Here is a 23321-nt window from a genome sequence, read left to right as displayed (position 1 = left end):
TTTGCTCAATTTTTAATAACTCATTGGACTTTGATCAATTTTAAGATCATTTCCCTTGAATAATCTGGAGACTTTGCCACCAGCTTTCCGGATGTCATTATACTCAGCCTCAGAAAAATAATTTCTTAGTTAGCATGTGAAATGCTAAGTATCTTTCAAATATTCAGCACCTTGTACATTCAGAATGATTTGTGTCAGCCCAAACTATTCTCCCAGAGAAAGAGCCGTTAGAAAAGGTCTTGCTGCTGTTGCGATGAACCAGGCAAGGAATGCGACTTTACTAACTCCTGGCACCTCTGAGCTACTTTCACTTGTTGTTTCAGTGACGCTGAGTACCAGTCACAAAGGAAGAATCTGCAGGTTGACTTTATGCAACACCACAAGATGTCAAATATCACATTTCAACTCACACCCAAAAGTGGGCAGTTTGAACTAAGTAGTGGATGACATCCAGCAAGGAGCAGATATGTCCAGGGAAGGCCAGAGAAGTATTTTTTCAGATCCTTATTCCTCCTGCTGCTGGAGAAGACCTATAAAGTGTTAAAAGCAACTTCGAGCATAGTCATAAGAGATGATTTCACGTAGAGGTGAATCCCTTGCAAAAGTCAATGTTAGAAGAAACATTAGGAAACCACAGCAGTGAGTAAATCCGGTCTTTTGAATTGTTTGCAAATGCTACAAAGTCTGTCAGAGAAGCCTAGCACTATGGTTCTGTCAACGGTAGGGTGGGGAATGTTTTTATGTGTGGGAGTCCAGGGAAAGCCCTTCGTGGTCCCAACCCCATGTCAGAACTAGATCTAAGCATAAGGTGCCTCCTCCCTCCAGACAGTCCTGCATAAAAAGCAAGGCAGGAATGCAGGTCAGTGGCAGACGTCAGCCAGGTCTCAGACCCAGCTGTCAGAAGATCAGGATCTGTAGGTCCTCTCCATCATGTACTTTTACCTCAGTCAGGATGTATCCCCTCCCTCAAACCACAGACACCGTATTTTTACTGACCCAGTAGTATAGGTGACTGTAAGGACCAGGTAGCATGTGAAGGAAGGACAGATCAACAGTGAACTTGTATTCTATTTTTTTTGCTGTTAATGTAGGTATTAAGTAAGTAGAAAGAAAAAACTTACGTGAACATCACACTCAGTTCAAGCAAGGAGTTTTTCACACTTTAGCAGGCTGGACTGACGTGACTCAAACTGCTGAAGTAGTTCTGTAAACCAGAATGGAAAAAAACTTGTTGGGTAGATGCTGAAAGTATTATGCCACAGAAAAGAAAAGAAGTATGCAGTATAAAATCTATTTGAAACAGTTTGACCAATGATTCTACTGAATCACTTTTAAAAGCCTAAACATGAACTCCCTTGCAACATACAATGAATATACTAATAGAGTATAGGGGAACACAACTGATAGAGTTAGCTTTCTTCAGGATGAATTATCTGGAGCGAAATATTTAATACCCATGTTCATCAGTTAATCTATCCAAGGTGCTATTGAATGGATGTGACAAAGAACAAATAGCAAATAAATGGTCTATCACTAAAAACAGTCATAAGTAGACAAAAGTATAAATGGGCAAAACTCAATAAATATATTGACATTCTTTTTTCTAAAACAACTTCTGCTCCCCCACTGCCATTATAAAGGCACTTCTGTTCTCCACATATGTACAGTGGTAAATCCACAAATGATGTTTAAAGATCACTAGCTGGAGTCTCCATATACTCCGTAGGTCCATTTTATACATTTGAACTTTAAAAGATGAACTGCATTTTCTACATTCTAGTGAAAAAAACTTTTTCTTTTTTACATTTATTTTAACTCTACTTTAAAACAATAAGCAAGAGAGAAAAACAATTCTAGGAATCACAGTAAAATCATATACAAAGTAAAAAACAGGTTAATGGCCACAAATATTTGTCTGTAGATAAAACAACTAGGAGCAGAGCAGAAACAGAAAAGAGAGAAACTCGCAACACCAAATGGAATCTTTTGAGGGTTGATATAAATAGGTGACATATTTCACAAGACTGTCACCAAATGTCACAATCCCTGAATTTTTGTTCTCTGGTTGCCTTTAGAGCATAAATATAAAGTTTTCATTTTTACATCTTCTCATTTTTTTCATTTTCTGCACAGCCTGAGTCCATTCAGGACTAGAAATGGATTTAATGTTATATCCACTTTCTTCCCTCTATACGAACACATCCAGAATAATGTAGCAAGCTTTCCAAGTTTTTCAGATGATGGAGATACAACTGACTAAGAATCCATTGGTTTTTGGGTGCTTATCCAACACACCCCCCATATCCATGGCTACATTATCATCAATTTTTCTCTAGAGGCGACACCAAACTTTCTAGCTACGCACTGTCCATGTCTACTTTGACTTATTCCAAGCTGTGCTTACTACAAGAACGAAGGTGATCTGATGCATTTCGTTGAGCTTAAAAGCTCAGTGCTCTAGTATTTCAAAATCGAATGCCTCAGTGAATTGCGCCTACTTTTGTCTCAAGGATATGCATCCTATGTCAAAGATATAGATGTGCTAAATTAATGCACTACCATGATTTCCAGCATCTGCTGTGTCCATTAATTAGGTTTGCTGACAAATTAAATACCTTGGCTAAGAAACATAGTACAAAGCCCTTTTTAAAATAAGTCTTGTTTTTCACTTGGTGATGCATTGCTTTATTGACTAAAATGTGTTACACTCCAAAGCCTAAATGTTTTTTGCAGGACACAAAGTTCTGGCAAACAGAAAAAGCAAATTAATTCCATGTTCTGAATTTTTCTCACACTTAGTGGCTCATTTGCTCTTCAGAATGTCCTTCTTATTAAATGTTTTGCTTTCCTTTCCCCCCAATTAACCCCAGAAAAGTGAAATTTAGTTCAATGAACTAATGAATTGAACCTCACACAATTCCATAGAGTTTTTAAGGATTCCCTTTTGAGAGTATCAGTTTTTATTCTTTATCTATAAATAGATATCACTATCCTCAGTTGAGCAATAACTTCACAGTTTCATTTTCTGACCATAATAAGAAATTGAAAGGTGCAGGAAAGACTTTGGTTGCTTAACGTGGAACATAAACATCTGAATTCTGAATAAAGTCAAAATTCTAAGGCTGAAAATCACTTCTGAAGTACTGTGTAAGCATAGATGCATCCAAACTCGGTAGGGACCTCCTTGTTTGTCTTCACATTTCTCTAAGCATTTAAAATTTTATTTACTCACACACTCAGAAGTCCTTCACTCTTGCTCGTGTTGGCTGTATCACTTGTCTCTTCATACCTAAACTAAGGATGAGAAACCAAAAATTATTGTACTCAAGCTTCTTGAAAGGATCCATCTGAAAGATATGATCTATCATCATATAGATGATATAGAATACATATAGATATAGAATCTAGAATGTAGGATATAGATATAGAATCACATACTGCTAGGAACAGGCTAGGTCTGCTTTCTTTTAAAAAGCTGATAACATGGTATGGTATCTTTCTCATTAAATAACATCTTATTTTTGCAAGCAACCATGGAGGAAGTGAAAAATAGGTTTTTAAATATATATGCTGTATTTATAGGAATATTTTGCAAATATTTCTATAGATGGAGAAGGGGAAAACAGTTGTCCTATTCTTAGTTGTGTTTCTGTATTTTGTGCTAAGAATAAATGCCTCAAAGATCCTTAGGACATAGAACCCAACACAACCATTCCAAAGCAAGCACCTTACTTGCACAGCTAATGAATCAGACTTCTAATGATGAAACCATTTTGGACGGTGTTCCCTCCTTCCATTCTTAGCTGCCAGTATCTGCCTTCTGTTTAACAATGTAGTGTCCCCTTCTCTTAATTTTATCACAATCTCCTGTACAAGTCTAAAAGTTTTACCTTCTCATTTAGAACAATAATCTTCAAATTTTATGTCTTTCAGTACAAATTCACAATGCAAGTGGCATACTTTTTGTTTATTTAAAAATAAAGGTCTCTACAATAGTGACTCTGATAATTTTTCTCACAGAAAATGAAAACGTCTCAAGGAGGAGAAACAGAGAATCAGAATAGCTTAATGTCAATGTTCTGACAATTGAGCTGTTTAAATATCTTTTGATAAAGACGGGATTGAATCTGAGTTTCTTGAACCCTGAGCAAGAACCCAAATCAGTTCTTATCATGCAAAATGCTTCATAACTAATTTTTTCAGAGTTATGGTCCTAGAAACAGGCCTAGCAATTACTGATAAAAATATTCAGTAACCTCTTTAGTTTTAAACTGCCTGAAATGATAGTTTTGATAAATGCACTACCTAGTTATTTAAAAATCAGTCACTTAAGTTATTGTGCTCACCAGAATAGTATGTAAGTAATTAATTCTAAAATAGAATATCACTGGAATCCATAATACATTATTATATTATAATGTAAAAGTAGTAGGCAATAAATAAAATACTTAAATGGATATATCAATTTTTTAGAACCAAAAGAATAACTGTCTCTGAAATTTTATTTATGTTATAAACTCAAGTTACATTTTATTAGTAATAAATTTTCATAGTCTATGGCTTATCTATAGGACAATAAAATGATGCAGGGAAACTAACTTTCTGAAAGTTACTGTGGGTAATAAATATAATTTGTCTGAGAAAATTTAAGTATGGCTAGCTAAGAGGAAAAACAATACCACTGAAGGAACTTTTAGAAAAAGCAAGACTGAAAGAATAGGTGATTTTTCAATGAAACCAGAGGAGCAGAATCCCAAATGGACTGGGTGTTGCTAATTGGAAAGACTGTAGAAAAGAGAGAATGGAAAGTTTTGTGGCCTAGAAGTCATGATCCACAGTGAAAGATGAAAGAAGCTCTTTCCATAAAAAGTGTAAGAGATGGCCTGTTTAAGGTCTGTGTCTGTCATGCAGGAAAGTTCTCTTTGATTGTAAATAGCTCTTTAATCTAGAAGATAAAAAGGTCCAAATGAACCCAGAGGCTGAAAAGCAGAAAAACTCAGACTACAAAGAAGATGCAGTTTTTAAACAATCAGTACAATTAACTATTAAAAAACCCCTTGTCATGAGCTATAAAGGATTCTATATAGTTTGAAAGTTTTTGAAAAATAGGTTATACCTCAGAAGTTTCATGCAAGAACTGTATGAGATTTTTTCCTTTTGCTTCTAAAGGCTACAGACATGAATCTGTCTTAATTTTTTTTTCACTTTTATTTTTCAGTAATACAAACTTTTCCCGTAAAAATCCTCTTTTAAAAAGATCTACCCGATCGGTTTAATCTTTTAGGAATGCCCTTTAAATACTCATTACTCCATCCATTTGCAAACATAAAATGAAAATATTTTTGAAGGTCATTCACAAAGAGAGATTTAAGATCCTTTAGCCAAAAAGTCTTTGTATTAATACAAATTTAAAATGTTAACTGCAATGGTGAAAGGCAATGGGACAAACTTGTACGTCAGTCAGGCCAACTCTTATATTCAAAACTCCCTTTAGATGCTAAAATGAGTGTCAAGGCCTCATTTGTTTTTTTACAAATATCCAGAGCTTTGTGGCAAAACTGAAGCACAAAACATCTAATTTGGAATGGGTTTGGAAAGTCATCACCCCAAAATGTGGTCTATGGACGTGGGTCTTTGGAAAACTGACCCTAAGGATCAACAGGGGAAAACTGAGAAATCCGACTTCAATGTACGCTTTCTGCTCCAGTCCTGGGGAAGTTGGAATACTTGGTGGGCGGTAATAACAAAAGGAACCAAGGCGCTGAAAGCAAAGCTCCTTTCCTTTGTACATATAACTATGGACTGAAGTTTCAAAATAGATATGTCTTTAAAAAGAATAAATACGTTTTCTTCTTTATGTCTCACTTGTAAAACAGGTGTGCCCATACTTATCTACAGAAAGGCATTCTCCTGTGTTTTTGAAATATTTGGGAATCTCCAGAATATTCTACCCATGGATGAATGAGTTAATTTTCTTTTAAAATTACCACTTCAGAGACAGTATCTCATTACAACAACAACAAAAAAAAAAGTCACTGTAATGCCACTGTAATGTCTTTAAGGGATATTTCTTAATCTTGCCCTGATCTTGCAAAATCAGCCATACATAAAAGTGAACAGGCACACATGTAATACCACCAATTAACAGAGAACATCTTTTCCAAAAGGGGAATGTTACCAGCTCATAATTCTTATGCTAATACAGACCTTATTCAAATTGTTCTAAGCATGTATTACAATGTCCAAATTACAGGCCAGAATGTACTTTGATCTGGTATTTCTCTGAACGGTAGTGACTGTGATAAGCAATAATCTCTAATATGTTACTCATGCTGCGTACAATTTAATTACATCCTTAAACTGTACAATGCTGTACCTTGGTGATGTTTGCCATTACAGAACTGCACCCAGCTTCATTTTAAATAGCGTAGAACAGAGAATTTGTCATGATGTAAAACTGCAGGCACCAATAATCCACTTGGTGGGTTTTTTTTTAAAGGACTGATTTGCTAGGGAGATTGCCTTGATGGTAACAATAAAGAATCAGAACGCGGGTTCAATAACTTAAATTAAATGAGCATTTAATTTAAATTTGTATTTGTTTACTGATCTCTACAATAAATTCTCCTCTGTGAGCAGAGGAGAACCTGGGAAAGTGCAGAAGAGAACTTGAAAAAACTTAGGAGGTCTCTGTACGCACGCAAGGTTTACTGCACCAGACTGTACTTTTTAATGTCTTTTTCATAGACATCAGTGAGCAGCTTTCCCTTGACTTTATTAAGATCTAGACAAGGTTCCCAGGTCAATATCCATCAAAGAGCTATAAGCATTAAGGCGCTCAGTAGGGCAGTGCGTGAGATTTTAGGAACTCAGCTCTGGCAGTAAAAATTGTAAGGCTGAGGGCTATGTTTACTGTACCTTTTTAGGCTCCCTATCACATTTTGCAAGAACCAGTGTTCAGATGGTTGGATGGCAACCTTAGACTTATCAAGAATGAAAGCCAAAAGGAAGACCTTCACTGTCAGAAACATGAACTTAAGGACTTGAAAGTTGCAGTTAAACACCCCTGTGAAGCTGCCACATGGAGCCTGCAGCCATATCTTGTCTTGGGATCTCTTTTTACTGATGTTGTCCTTTCTTTCGTCCTGAAGGACTGCCCAGCCACTGGTTAGGGGAAGTTCCTACTCAGGAAAAGGATCCATTTAGAAACTCCTCTATTTGATGTTACTGCATTTAATTTCGTATATCAATAAACATGCCTCCGCATCTTTCAGTCTTGTCATCTTAGTAGCAGTCAGTTCCAAACAGAATACCCTAATGTACACAAAAATATGCTGCATTACACTGTCATAACATGAGTCAGTAGGTACTAGTATGCTAATACAATATCACCATTGATTTTTTAAGCTACTCCAGTACAATACATTTAGTACACACACAACTATTGTCAATATATGCCAAATGGGCAACATTGCACCAATTTGACCAAGAAAAATGAACAAAATGCTTAAATGAATAGAATATGCAATAGCAATACGCTTAGGCTTTTTAGTACTCAATTAAATGATTTCACAGCATCTTTCTGTGACCATACCACAGATCTCAGTCACCTACTTCTTAATAGCTTTTCTCTTCTTCCAATAATTGATTTGCTTATACATGCACTCACATATCACTGCAGTTATAAGACAAAGAACATCCACATTCTGGAATTAGTTTGTTCAGCAAAATTGGCTTGAACTTAAAACCATTGGCAGAGACCTTTGGTGGTAATCTCCTAGGATTTCTCTGAAATATTTTCCTTTACTGCTGTGGTGAGCTAACCCCCTTCCTCCTCAAGAACTTCTCCTGCTCCAGTGTGGGGTCCCTCCCACAGAATGCAGTCCTTCACAAACTTCTCCAACATGGATCCTTCCAGACACTGCAGGTCTTCACACACTGCTCCAGCATGGGTCTTTTCCACGGAATACAGTTCTTCAGGGAAGGACTGCTTCAGTGTGGGTCCCCCATGGGACACAGTTCCTGTCAGAAGCCTCCTTCCTTCAGGGGTAGGGTTCAGCTGGGATAGAGTTGTCTTCCTAGTAGCTGGTACAGTGCTGGGTTTGAGTTCAGTATGAGAAGAACGTTGATAACACACTGATGTTTTCAGTTGGTGCTAAGTAGCGTTTAGTCGGAAGTCAAGGATTTTCCAGCTTCTCATGCCCAGCCAGCAAGAAGGCTGGAGGGGCACGAGAAGTTGGCACAGGACACAGCCAGGACAGCTGACCTAAACTGGCCAGAGGGGTATTCCATACCATGTTACATCATGCCCAGTATATAAACTGGGGGGAGTTGGCCTGGGGGGGGATCACTGCTCGGGAACTAACTGGGCATCAGTCAGCAGGTGGTGAGCAATTGCATTGTACATCACTTGTATATTCCAATCCTTTTATTATTACTGTTGTCATTTTATTAGTGTTATCGTTATTAGTTTCTTCTTTTCTGTTCTATTAAACCGTTCTTATCTCAACCCACGAGTTTTACTTCTTTTCCCGACTTTCTCCCCCATCCCACTGGGTGGGGGGGAGTGAGTGAGCAGCTGCGCCGTGCTTAGTTGCTGGCTGGGGTTAAACCATTACAAGGGCATGGGGTCATCCATGGGCTGCAGGGCACATATCTGCTCTGTGGTATGGTCTTCCCCACAGGCTGCAGGGGAATCTCTGCTCCGGCACCTGGAGCACCTCCTCTCACTCCTTCTGCACTGACCTTGGTGTCCGCATTGTTGATTCTCTCATAGTCTCACTCCTCTTTCTCAGCTGCTGTTTCACAGTGGTTTTTATCCTTTCTTAAATACATTTTCCCAAAGGCACTACCACTGTCACAGACTGGCTCAGCCTTGACCAGCAGCAGGTCTGTCTTGTAGCAGGCTGGAAAAGGCTCTGTTGGACATGGGGGCAGCTTCTGGTGTCTTCTCTCAGAAGCCCCCCCTCCACTACCAGAACATTGCCATGTAAACCCAGCACAACTACTTGTGGAAGCTAACACTCTAAAGCCTGTCTAACACACTCAGAGAACTGATTTCAACACAAAACTACATACATCAACATACAAGTGATGCCACCCACTCGGATGAAACACCTTAGTGATTGAAGTCCTCAGGATGGAGTAAAAAGGCTTTGGTTCCATGTTCTTCTCAGCCTGAGGAGACCCAGACATGACCGGTTCTCTCACCCCTCACAACTTAATGGCACTGGAAAGCTCGTGATCCAAGTGTTGCCTGAGCAGAGCAGTGTCCATGTCTGCTATTGAAGTGTAACTCCAAGAAACAAACAGTGTAAGAATTGTGGGCAGAAGAAAGAGCATGAAGTGCACAAGGGAACGTAAGAACCGTTGTATTAAATCAAACCAAAGGACAAGCTAGCCCCATGGCCCATGGTATACACTTAGAGACAGAATGTTAGAAATCAATCACGTACAAGGTGATTCTAGATGCTGTCTTCCTGCTTTCTCACACCAGTACTCTCTGTTATCTCTTATCCAAGACTTTGTCCAGTTTTGGAGAGGTTCAGAACTTCTTCAGATGATCAGTCACACAATTCAGTTTTTTTTCATCTCTGTGAAAAATAAATTAAAAAACAAACGAACAAACAAACACAAAAACCCCTACTTCCTGATATATTAGTTGCATGGCTTCTAGTGTTATGTACTATGAAACATACCTCCTCCACATCATTCCTAATTTCATATATCTCAACACTGAAGATTTCTAGTTTACTTTTCTTTCCAGCAGAAGCTGTTCTTTACCTCACATTATGTATTTTCTTCTTGACTACGCTTTTATTTGGTCTACTATGTCATTTTGGAGACAGGACAACAAAAACAAGACACAGGGTTAATGACAGAGTCAATGTCAGGGTCAATGTATTTATTTAGCTCTTACCACTATAACACAATTTAGATTTAAAAAAAAAACCAACCATCAGTAATATTAACTCAGAGCTAATTGTTACATACGTAGACTTAGGCTTAATTTTCCCATGTGCACTGAAACACTTCGCAGAGCAGAGGAAGGATCCTGTGGTTTGATCCCTATTTCTAAGATTATCTTTCTGCCCAGTGACTGTTTAGTATAAAACATATTAAAATAAGAATGCAGAGAACTGCCTTTCATCTAAAGAAGGGAGGCTTCAAGATACATCTCCTTTTAAACTGCTAAGTTTGGGTGTCTGAACAATATGCTGGCTATTGTGAATACCTCCTTGAAGTAATTAATCCTCTCCACACATTGTGTACACAAGTCAGGCACCTCAAGAGACACAATTCCCTTTTTTTTGAGCTAAGGCTAATAGGAATTGTCACACCTATATCTAACTGCGTTTTTTCCCCAAAGTCACACAAGAAGTAGCAGAACAACAACTCAAATGCAGAATATCAGGGAGAACTAAACATGAGATTATATGGGAATGTGTAAAAAGCAGTGCAAAATGCATCTCCAGTCAGGTAGCACATAATTGAACTGCCTGGCACTTTTGGCCATTTGCTGATTTAGCAATTTATGAAGTTAAACCCCATAGTAGAATTCATTAATTTCTATAATGTAAATTATTTCCTCAGAAGTGTATTTCCCATAAGTGAGATGGTTTTGCTGTGGCCATGAATAAATCAACAATGAAATAATCTTTATAGGCAGTGCTAAAAAAAACCTGACTCAGGGGGGAAATCTGAACGTAAATAATAGAGAAAAGTTTACAGAAAAAAACCCACACAAACTCATTAAAAATACATTTATACTACGGAAAAAAAAAAGACTACATGAAAAAGCAATCTGCCTAAGCCTAGCATTGCAGATCTGACATTCATTGTATTGATCAAAACCCTGTTTTGTCAGGGAAATGTTTGATAATATTATTTTGACATAAATTCAGCAACTAACAGGACACAGAGAAATCTTTAAGGTCTAACATGCAGTTTTGAGGCTTTAATCAAGAAAATAATGATGACCAACATTTTCTTGAGTGACTAATGATTTGAGCCACATTATTCCCTATGTGCTTATCTAGGGACTCCTTGAAGGGAACCACTAGAGGAAAAGAAACAGTCAGCATTTTCTAGAAAAACTCTCTTTTCAGGATGCTACAAAAGTGGCACCACAAATCAAGACACCTCATCTCACTTTTCAAAATCTGTCTGTGCATTCTGTATTTATGCAGTTATTTTTATGTGTACATTTGTATACAAGAAGAAAATAGATTGTGTTGCTGCTCTTTTGCCTTAAATGAGCTTTCAAGGATGTGAGCATGCTTCTGTGAAAATAAAAAAAAATAAGAACAAGTAAAAAGCAGACAAACCCCTTTTTTCTTCCTCAGGAACTATGCAATTCCTGTTAGTTACGTGCCAAGAAGCTCTGAATCTCTGATGGCTCTCAAGAACACAGAACTGCTTCTTCATGCTTCTGTGGTCACTCCACACATGCTGCAGTTCAAAGGTTCTAGGTATTGGATTTGTGCTCAGGGAAGCTGCTTGGACAAAGAGCAGTAGATCTGATGTGCTGTTTGTCTTAGCACTTCATTAGTTGCATCTCACTCTCTTTCACAAATTGGTCTTATTTCTTCTTTCAGTCTAAAAGGGCAAAACTAAATGTTAAGTGCAAGCATTTTGGAGCAGAGTTCTCCTGATGGTGACCATCAGCACCTTCCTTCATCAACTGGAGTCATACTACATACATTTTTGTTTGTGTGTACGCAGACTTAATTTTTTTCAGGTTAAGTAATGTACTCTTGCAGTATCTACAATAGTAGAACCTTAGTATCTGATCTTATAAATTTTATCTACACCAGTAGAAATAAAACATAAATAAATGTAAAGGTATGTGGGGCAGGACTGACAGTACTCCGTTATTAAGACAGCCCAGCACTTCTTTTTATAAGAACCTGTTTTTAATAGGTTATAACTACCGTACATTTTAAGCATTTGGCAAAGTCAAATTTGATGGATTTATTTTGGCTTGCTTTCTTCTGCATGCAGGGGTATTTCATGGAGAATTTTTTTTCTTTGTTTTGAAGGAGCCAGAATGGTCAAGAAAATGTTTCAGAGAAAAATATTATTGGTGAATACTGCTTTGTCCACTCTAACAAGCCTTTAGAAACATTCCCCCCAAACTGTTCTTTCACAGTTTCATCCTTTGAAAGAGGAACTTGAAATTTCCAGGGGTCATTTGATATCAAGAATGTGCCATTTTCTGTCCTCAGGAAGATGCAGCCACATCAGAATCTTTTGAGACTTGCTCAAGCATCTGACACTACCAACCAACAACTGAACTATCTATCGCTAGTGTCCCCACAGAATGGCTGATCTCAGAAACACTTCCCTTACAATGGCTTCCCATTAGTCCTCTCCCTTGCCATTGCACAGTCTAGCTACATGATGCTCTCTCAATGAACTGCAATATTTTAAGTGAGCATTGTCCATTCCTATGCACTGAATAAGGGAGGAATCTTTAGGAGAAAAATATTGTTGTACAATGAAGAGCGAAAAGAAGGCAGAATTAATTGGCCAGGCAACCTTATTCCTGGAATCTTCTAACTTTTGAGAGCATGATTTGCCAATCTCAGTACTATTTTTGCAGACTTTGCATGCAACCTATTTTATATATGTCTGATTCTGATTCAATAGCACCTCAAGCTACAAACTAAAGTGAGGTAGAGGTCAATCAACTGCTTATATTTCATCTGAATTAAACCACTCTATTTTCCAATAATGGAGGCTGAATACAAGATGTGATTATGTTTTCACATCATGTATATGTGTACTGAGCATATTTGTCTTTGTAACACCTAAAGCAAAATAGTGTGAGTTGAGAAAGATTTTTACATTACGTGTGGCTGTGAAAAAGTTCAGTTTATTTATGTTTGTTGTTAATTATGAAACAGTACATAGTCACATTACCTTTAATTAGCAGTATTCCTGCAGTCATCAAGCTTTTCAGTTATTACTTCATTTTCGCAGTAAAACTGCCTGTTAAATGTGGTTTCTGATAGGCATACATAGAGAAACTATAAAGGGTGTGGGAGACAAATCAATGAAATAAATATTTACAGAGGATTAAGGTCTATAAATTATGTATCTTCCAAAGAACATAACTTTCCTGTCAAACATCCTATTGATCTTCTTAGGCTTTTTAATTCTTCTTCCTCTCTGGTGAATATATTTTAATGAGAAATAGAGTATTGCTAAGTTTCAGAGATAACTGACCCCTCACACTGCAACCTTCACTGGTTCTGTATGGATATCAGGGAGAACTTGGAAACATGCAAAAAAGGTAGACCTGACAACACTTCTTCTACTACTCTGAATACTTCAAGAGTAGCCAGTCTTACTGGTCCTCCAAGCCAAGTACCAAACTTATTGTATAACCATTACACTGCAGAATAAGTTTCAAATGGGTATACTTCTGGGGTACAGAGAGCTCTGATAATGTCAACTTTCCTTATTGGCCAACTAGTAAGAATATAATATAAGAACAGCTTCAATGGATGTGTCCCCAAATCTGGCCAATAGCAGATATTTAGGGAAGAGTTAGGACAGAGTGAGGGTGTATTGTACTTCTTAAAATTCTCCCCACCTGCTTCAGAACTTCTTCAACCAGATTTCATTCCCACATAATTAGTAACGCTCAAAGGATTTCTCCTTCATGAACTTTCCAGTTCTCCCTAGGATCAACTAATATTTAGCACTCACAACATCCCTGGGAAGTAGTCAGGAAACACTCTGGAAAAGAGAGTATGGAAAGTTTTGTGGCCTGGAAGTCATGATCCATAGTGAAACATAAAAAGGTCTTGTACTGCTTCTACAAAGAACCACCTCCTGTTTGTGTTGAACTTGGTTCATGAAGTTCGTTGAGCTGCGCCTTTTGTTAAAAGAGAGAATAAACAACCAATCCATTTTTGTTGGGTTTTTTTGTCATTCATGATGCTGTAGATCTCTACCACACCTGTCCTTTCAGTTATTTCTGTTCCCAGCTGAGTCCTGGATAATTTCATTGTTCTTTGTACATAGGTCATCCCATACGTCTCAGCATTCTCGCTAAAAACCTTATACACTCTTCTATATCCAAATAAGTTCCACAGTTCTGCAGCTAGCAACATAATGCAACTGGTCATGGGAAATGTATTTAAGTGGCTGATAATCCATGTGTACCTCAAAGAGGCACATCCTGGTAACCCTTCCAATATGCTCTCTTTAGCCATGAAGGTAGAAACAGTGTTAACATCATCTAATTTTAGTATACCCCCAAAGAAGCAGCTCCTATTAGCAATAAATCAACCCTCAATGTATCCTAATATTGGATAAAGTAACCCCAGAAAAATACTGTGACAAACTTTGGGATAGGATTTGCTCTCCTCATTACCACCTCCTTCCCCTTTGGCGCCTCATCACTAGCCTACAGCTCCGCTTCCTGAATTTCATGGTAGCCTGAAAAACATTTGGAAAAGTCAGCTAAACTGCTTGGAATAGAGCCGTGGACTGCAAAGATCTGGAAGCTGGGTTTGCTCATTTTCAGTTACTGTGAAATTTCCTTGACTCTAGTGACAAGCAGGACATGTGTGGGTAAATTCATACTCTCTAAGTGAGAAGTCTGGGCTCTCTACAGTCAGTGGACACAGCTGCATGTTTCCAAACGGAGAGTCACAGCATCTAGTTCAGGCAGTGATTATACTCTACAAGGTCTACACAATGTAGTTCTATGAGGTGCCAAAATCCATGCATGGGCACTTTGTGCTTCCATTCATGCCTTACTTTCTGCCAGTGAGATCCCAGGAGTGAATCAACAAATCCCTGGGATCAGTGATGTCTAAACATATCTCTGGCATTCTTCATTTTAAATTTGACCTGCTTAGCTTGTGTTGAGCTGTCAGGAAGCCAGAAAGCCACACCAGCACAGTGCTAAGCCTAAGCTAAAAGCCCTATTTAGCATTGCTATCATATTTACTACAGTTTTGTAGCTTCCACTTCAGAGAAGGTTTGCACTCAGCTTGCTTTGTCTCCTTGTAGAAGGAGCAGATCTAACTTAATTGGTCACATAAAGATCCATGGAGACCATAGGAAAGGTAGAAATCCTTTTTTCAAATTCAGATGTATCTATGAAGTTATGAGGCTGGTAGGGAGCTAAACTGGGCAATAGCATGATTGTTTACCCATCACATGCCCCATAGCATATCAACTGCTCCTGGTCACATTAATTAGACAATTCCAGTCCCCTAAGACTCTTTAGCACACCTTCAACCATTGAGACCACAGATGCTCAGGACCTCCAAAAAATGTCACCTGTTTATTTGTAGTGGGGCATTGACATTTATGTTTCCATTTCTGATAAAATTTCAGTCTAGTCAACGTGCTATTCTCCAACTCTGGAGCCATAAAAAAAATACCCTTTTGCTCTAACTGTAACAAACTGCAGCATATGGGAGAGGAGAAAGTCCCTCCTTTGCGAGAGCAGCCTCTTTCCAAGGTTACGGATATCCCTTACCCAATGAATCTGCATAGGCCCACTTTTCCCTTTGGCAATATACGATTCAGAAGGTCATGACTCCTGGACAGAACTTTAATAGAGCTGTGAACATGTACTTAAGAAAGAATGTAATCCTCTTTCCACTTAAGCTCACAGCAAAAATGTGGTCCTTTTCAAGGCTCAGTAGCTAATTAATAGCAGAATATGTTTAAATACAGTAAGTTGTTGTACATGCTTTGGAACTCAATGAAACCTAATAAGCAAATCGGGCTCTTTTATGTAAACTAATCACTTATGGTTAAGCATTCTTTGTAACATCTTCACTGCATTATTCCACAGACAATAAATTGCTCCTTTCAGTGTAGGCAATATTTCTCAACTCTCACACACTGTAAATCATATTTTCTTCTCAATCTGCCAGTTTTATTTTAAACAATTGTACTGAAGTGTGCACCACAATTCACATGCTATATATTACCTCCTATCAACAGCTGCTTTAACCACCATGATTCCTACTTTCCAGTTTCAGTTTCATATTTATGTATCTTGTCAGCTGAGAAAACAAATACCTTGAAATCACTTCCACACCAAGAGCAGAAGAGTATTACATTGGATAAGGCTGTCAGTAGCACCTTGGGATTTTTGACATGATTTTTATTGACCAACACCAGCACAGTTGTAATGATTTTGATAACTAATAATAGATCATATCTCTGAGGCCTAAGGAAATGTCTTTACACATTATTACACAGTGTTTACTTTGAAGAACTGCAATTGCTGCTAAGAACAGCCTGTTAGATACTGATTTGTTTGTATTGGTTTATGATAGAATGTTCTTGTTTCTTATTTGCATTTCCCAGTTGACTACAATTGTGTGTAGTTTGATACTGTCTTGAACAAAATCCAGAAAATTAACTAGATTTACAGAAAGGAAGTTCCATTTAAGGACTTAGTAGACTTTAGAAATGACTAGGAAAAAAAAGTAAATAACTCTACCTCATAGTTGTTCAGAATTATATTTCAAAAGGCTGCAATTCCCTGTGGCATGCATGAAAAAATGACTAGACCCTCAAAACTAGGGAGCAGCCACGCTCACAGAACAGTTATAGATGAGAAGTCAAGAACTCCCTTTTCCTGAATGAACGCTCCTCCAATAAAAAAATGTTCGCCATGATGCAAAGAGGCAGTACCTTAGTGGTTAATGCCTTTGGGAGGTTTTACTATTTTTGTGTCTGTTGTATATGTGCTATCAGGCATAAGCAAGATCATGAGGCAGATAGATAGATGGATAGATAAATAGTTTTATTACCATTAAATCAGTTTTGGGGAGAAAAAAGCCATTTACACGGGGTGCAATTTATCTTGTGGTCCAAAAATTAGTCATCTAATTTGTTTATTTAAATCTCCTGTTGTCACTGGATAGATATATCCACCTCAGGAAGGCAGTTCAAGGAATTACAGAATTGGTTTCTTTAAATAGAATTTACTGCATTTCAATTTGTTCCCATTGCCTCTTGTCCTTTGACTGGATACCACTGAGAGGAGTATGGCTCCATCTTCTTTACTCTCTGCTATCTGGTATTTGTCCACATTGATAAGATCCTCCTTGAACGTTCTTTTCTCCAGGCTGAACACTCCCAGCTTTCTCAGCTTCTTCTTGTACAAAAAAATGCTCTGATCCCTTAATTGTATTCATGGCCTTTCACTGGACTCATCCAGTCTCTCCTGCATTGGGCTGCCCCAAAAAGGCCCTTGTCTACAAAGCTGCTTTCCAGCTGGTTAGTCCCCAGCCTGTCTTGGCACATGGTGTTGACTCTCCCCAGGGACAGAACTTGGAATTTCCCTTTGTGGAACACCATGAGGTTCCTGTCAGACAATTTCTCCAGTCTGTTGAGGTCCTTCTGAATGGCAACCACTATCAACCACTCTTCCTAGTTTCCTATCATACACAAACTTTCTAGGGCACACCCCATCCTACCATCCAGGTCATTAAAGAACATGCTATAAATAGTATCGGTTCCAGTGATGACCCCTGGGGTACACTACTAGTGACTGGCCTGCAGCCAAACTTTGTGCTGCTCTTCACAACCCTTTAGGCTTGGCAGTTCAGCCAGCTTTTGAGATACTTCAGAGTCCACTTCTCTAGTCCATACTTCCTTAGTTTGTAGATGAGGATGTTGTGGGACACAGGGTGGAAAACCTTATTAAAGTCAAGATAAACAACATCCACTGATCTCCCCTCATCCACTGAGCTTGTCATCTCATCATAGAAGGCTATCAGCTTGATCAAGGATTTCCCCTTCATAAATTCAGGCTGACTACTCCCAACCAACTTCTTGTCCTTAATGTGTTTGGAAATAGTTTCTAGTTCATCCTGCTCTTACTTTCATGATACATATTTTTTTACATGGTCCCTCTCCACAGAAATGCACCTGTGGCAGAATCATTAACTGGCTGATAAAACTGATCTAGATGCATAGGAAAATCCAGGTTTTGTACAGTTTTTCATCATAACATACTTTGATTTGGGTTTGGGTTTTTAGGGGGGTTGGACCATCGTCTGAAAGGGAAAAAAGCTACAGATCTAGTCAGATTGCAAGTAAGCAGCCAATTGACACCTTTTCTACATTTTCAGTGTCCATCTTTTGCTATACTGGACAGTTGCTTTCTGCTTTTCACAGTTCCATCATCTAGTAGAGTAAGAGTTGAAACTATGAAGTTTAGTGACAAAGAGTTCTGTGAGGACTTAAAAGTAAAATTTTCATCTTGTTCGCCCATGGAGAAGTTGCTTGAGTAACATCTGGCCATTCATTTTCTACCAATTACTGCTTGATGGAAATCAGAACTGTAAACAGGTAGATGCCATGAAATTGTGATTGTGACTTCATTTGGGCATAAAGGCTAGCTGGTCTTCACACTTAGTTCTTAAAGAACATGACTTCTTGACATAAAAGGTAACTTGCATCTAACAGGATAATTTTTTTGATCCTGCACTTCCACTGAAGTTCAGAGTGCTCTGTAACTCACTACTTCTGGTACTTTTAAGTATCATCTCAGAACTGGTTCAGTAATCAATAGATCTCTTAAAGGTCTGCTAGACGGGCATATTTAATGATGTGATAGGTCTTTAACACCTCTATTTGAACAGAGATGAAAAATTGGTCTAAACAGCTGTAGATTAGAAGCACCTGAGACTGTACTGCTTTAGTTGAAGTGTTGCCTCTTTGAAGCTTGCATTTTTCTTCTTTTGACTATGTATCAAACACTGATTTATTGTTTACATGTTTACTATTAAAACTCCATCTTTTCAGTCATGAAAATGCTGAGTGATAAAACACAGATACGATTCTTCTGAAAGAATACATTTATTAAAAATGTAACCTGCAACATCACTAATGGAATTCCCTGTCCTTGCAAATCCTCCTGGAAATATGAGACAGTTTAAGTCCAACAGCAACCAAATTTCTGCCTGATGGAGTATGACTATTCAACAATTTTTTCTTTCATTTGTGTAAAAAGAAGCCTAATCTCTATTTAAGCATTCAAAGTTATGACGAATGGACAGCTTCCTGTGATAACATCTTCCCATAATTATTTACTTTCATTGTTATGTTATATTTTATTTCCAGAATATTTGTAGCTTTAGCTTCCAGTCATTGGAATTGAGACACTGTTCAAGTCACCTCTAAACTCTCGTAAATAACAATAGAATCATAGAATATTGAGTTGGAAGGGAGCCGAGAGGATTATCGAGTTCAATTCCTGACTCTACATAGCACAACCTAAAGTTAAACCATATGTCTAAGAGCATTATCCAAATGTGTCTTGAACACTGACAGGCTTGGGGCCATGACCACGTCCCTGGGAAGCTTGTTCCAGTACTGGACTACCCTCTCAATGAAGAACTTTCTCCTAATATCCAGTCTGAGCACCCCCTGATGCAGCTTCATACCATTTCCATGTGCCCAGCAATGAAGTCACCCCTCAGTCTCCTCTTCTTTAAGCTGAACAAACCTAGTATCCTCAGCCACTCCTCATAAGTCATGCCCTCTAGTCCTTTCACCATCTTTTTTGCTCTCCTTTGGACACATTCTAATATTCTTATATCCTTATATCCTTTTTATATTATGGACCCCAAAGCTGCATTCAGTACTCGAGGTGAGGCCACACCAAAGCTGAGTATATTGGGACAATCACTTCTTTCAACCAGCTAGCTATACATCCTTAATGCAGCCCAGGATACCGTTGGCCCTTTTGGCTGCCAGGGCACATTGTTGACTCACACTGAGCTTGCCATCAATCAAAACCCCCAGATCCATTTCTGCAGGTCTGCATTCCAACCTCTTGTCCCTCAAGTCTGTATGTATATCCAGGATTACACCATCCCAGGTGCAGAATCTGGCATTTATTCTTATTAAATTTTATACTGCTGGCGATTGCCCAGCACTCTATTCTATCAAGATCCCTCTGTAAGGCCTCTCTACCCTTGAGGGAATCAACAGCTCCTCCTAAATTAGTATTGTCAGCAAACTTACTTAATGTGCACTCAAATCCTATGTTCATTGACAAAAACATTGAAGAGAACTGTCCCTAAAATCAGGCCCTGGGGAATACCACTAGTGGCTGGGGGGTTTGAGCAACCTGGTCTAGTGGAAGGTGTCCCTGCCCATGGCAGAGGGGGTGGAACCAGATGATCTTTAAGGTCCCTTCCAACCCAAACCATTCTGTGATTTTATGAAAAAACAAAGCAAGTGATACAAAGACAATTGCTCACCACCTCCCACAAGTAAACCAATGCCCATACAGTCTCTGTTCAATGACTACCTACTCAAACACTACCACCCTCGCACTGTATTTTTATTGCTGAATATAACACTAAATGGCATGGAATATCTCTTTGGTAGGTTTGGATCAATTGGACTCATTGTGTCCTTTCCCAGCTTTTTGAATACCCCCAATCTTCTCACTGGGGGAGCAGAGTGAGAAATAAAGAAGGCCTTGACACCATGCAATAGTTAAAACCCAGCACAGGGAGCCTCTGAACTTTGAATACAAGGCTCAAGAGCCCAAACCTAGGTGTTCAAGAAATGCTAATGTTTTTGGGAACTCACCTGGAGACCCTTTTCCTAGGGGGCTGAGTTTCAATAAATAAATTCTCAATGCTTTCTGAAAAAGAGTTCCCTTGAAGGTGCCTCAAATCTTAGATCAGAATCTCTCTTTCCTTCCAAGAATCCTTGAAAAAATATACTATCCAAAATCACTAGCTGCTTTCAAAAATCTGACCCTCGTTTCATCCCCTATATTCTTAGCTATGCTGACAAACTCAGGAAAGCCTGCAAAACCCTTCATATCAAAATAAAATAATTACATTTATTGTTAATTAAATTCTTCCTTAGCAGAGAACCATCAGAGGCTAATATCCCACATATATCTTACTTCGGCCTCATGCTGCCATTCTGCACAAGATAAATTTCACCCATCAATGCAATTTTATCAATGACTCTTACTCTTAATAATCACATCAGGACTTTACAGAATTAAACATATGAGCCAAAAAATACGAGCATGAATGCCAGCTTGCAGGCAATACTGAGCATGATACAACATTGTGCTGTCTTTATGGAGGACTCAGAGGATCTTAGTCATAAAAAAGCAATAATGGAAGGGTCCCCCGGAGAGCATATTTTGATACTCAAAGTATTATAAACTCCTGAAAGACGGTTAAGTTCAGCTAAGAGGGCCATAATCCAGGAATTCTCTTGCTAAATAACCACGCTTGAGCATTCCACCAAGTCAAAGACCTTAGAAAGCTATATCCCTCCCCAGAGATATCTCTAATACTACAAACATGGACATTATGAAAAGAAAAATAAAAAACATAGACCTGCATAAGTAGCCTTTCATGGAGCCTCTCCAGTAGATCTGGCAGTGGTGTATGCGTATTTCCTCTTCCTGGGGGACTGTTCCACAGGTTATTATTCCTCAAGTGTGCCCGTATCACACATGTCCCTTTCCCACTCACACGTTCAGCCAGTGACCTTCATTTTCTAATTTTCTTTTTACAGTTGTGCTCTCATTCACAAAGGAGCTTTTTGCATAATCTTCCTGGAATTTGCTAATGCCCAGTCCAGTAAGATCAGCTACATAAAAAATTACTTCTTACTAGCTTCTAATAGTGAGGGAAACAACACCCTGAAGACTACCCAAATACAGTATTAGATATTTATATTTTTTCTTTTTTTGTTGAAAACTAAAATCCATACAGAAGTTTCACTACTGTGGGATTTGACATACTCTGAGGAGCTCTGTCAATTTGGGGGATATTTTATTAATCTCTTTTCAGCTGTGGTAACACTCAACAAGCAAGATGAACCACCCCAGCAAAAAGGGGAGAACTTCCCTTCCTTTTCCATTGTTTTTTGAGGGACCCTACTTCTCTGAAATGCAAGTTTAATTGTAGTCAGGGTAAATCCTCAGATACCATTACAAAAAGAAACTGTGAAGATAATGATAGAAATTACTCCTTTTCATCAAAGCATGGCATATAGTTCTCCCTGGTGAAGCATTTAGGAAGACTATCAACAAAGAAATCAGCAGGTCAAGTCTTTGTAGTATCTAGATGTTCTTTCTAGTCAGAAGACATTTCTAGATCTCTTCCCAAAGTTTTGTTCCAGATAGATCATAACTAGTTCAAGATAAGCTGAGATTTCTTCACAGTGTAACCTAGACAAGACTCACAGTTCCTCTACCAGGAAGCATCTTCATAGCTTACAGATAAATAACATTTTAAAAATTATTGTCAGATTCAGCGTCTTTTTTGAAAATATTTTTTTTTATTCCATTGTGTTCAGAAATGCTCATATGGGAGTAGAAATTTTGCTTGTACCTTTTCTAATCAAATAATATGCACACTTCCTGACCTCTTCAGGTCACAGTTAATTTATTATCACAATGAATGCAGACAGCATTGCCTTCCTTCTACACACTCCTGAGATTTACCACATGAGGTATTTTTAAGTATAAATCCCTTAACATCTGCCTTAATTTAGTAGATAAGATCATTAACAGCCATTATATCTAATCAACATCTAATCCTTGTAGAAGGGATTCATTAGCAGGATGAAATGGAAGCAGAAGCCCACTAATGATAAATGTTTATTTTCTTTGAATAAATTTCCACTAGGGAAGAACTGGCAACACTTTACAAAACTCTTCCAGAACAACATTGGACTGCATATTGAAGGATGACCCTCAAGCAGTAGGTCATTAAGAATGTGATGTTTGCTTTTATATCTATAAACACAAAACAGATTCTTCACAAAATGGAAAAAAGGGTCAGAGTTAAAAATAGTTAGGGCAATGTTTTGCTTGCGGTGTCATCTGGAGTACAATACTCTTCCCTGAATGAAGACGATATTATTGTGCTTCCAGTAGCTTTTCATTGTATGTGGAGATACAGGACCACATACCATAGCAACAACATTTCTGAGGTCTGTATGGAAGGAAGAAGAGAATGTGACTGTACAGATATGAGACTTTTGTGTCCTTTAAAATCACCAGGTATACTTTCTGAAATGCCTGGCCTTGGGCTTCTACCTTTTCAAGTTAAATTACACAGGCCTCTGACTGTTACAGTAGAATATAAATCATAGTAACTAAATATTAATGGTTTATATGTCAGGATGGAGTGATTTGGGGTCACTTGATAGCTGAGGAGGAGCACAGTGGTAAGGCAAGCTTCTGCCTGCCAAGCCTCCAGATCTTTTTTTTTTCCCCATTATTATTTTAGATTAGCAGAAGAAGGAGACAAGGCTTAAAACTAGTAGTCCTAATA

Source organism: Haliaeetus leucocephalus, unplaced genomic scaffold (genome assembly GCF_000737465.1).
Source record: "Haliaeetus leucocephalus isolate CR32 unplaced genomic scaffold, Haliaeetus_leucocephalus-4.0 Scaffold536, whole genome shotgun sequence".
NCBI classification, from domain to species: Eukaryota; Metazoa; Chordata; class Aves; order Accipitriformes; family Accipitridae; genus Haliaeetus; species Haliaeetus leucocephalus.
This window is presented reverse-complemented; position numbering follows the sequence as displayed.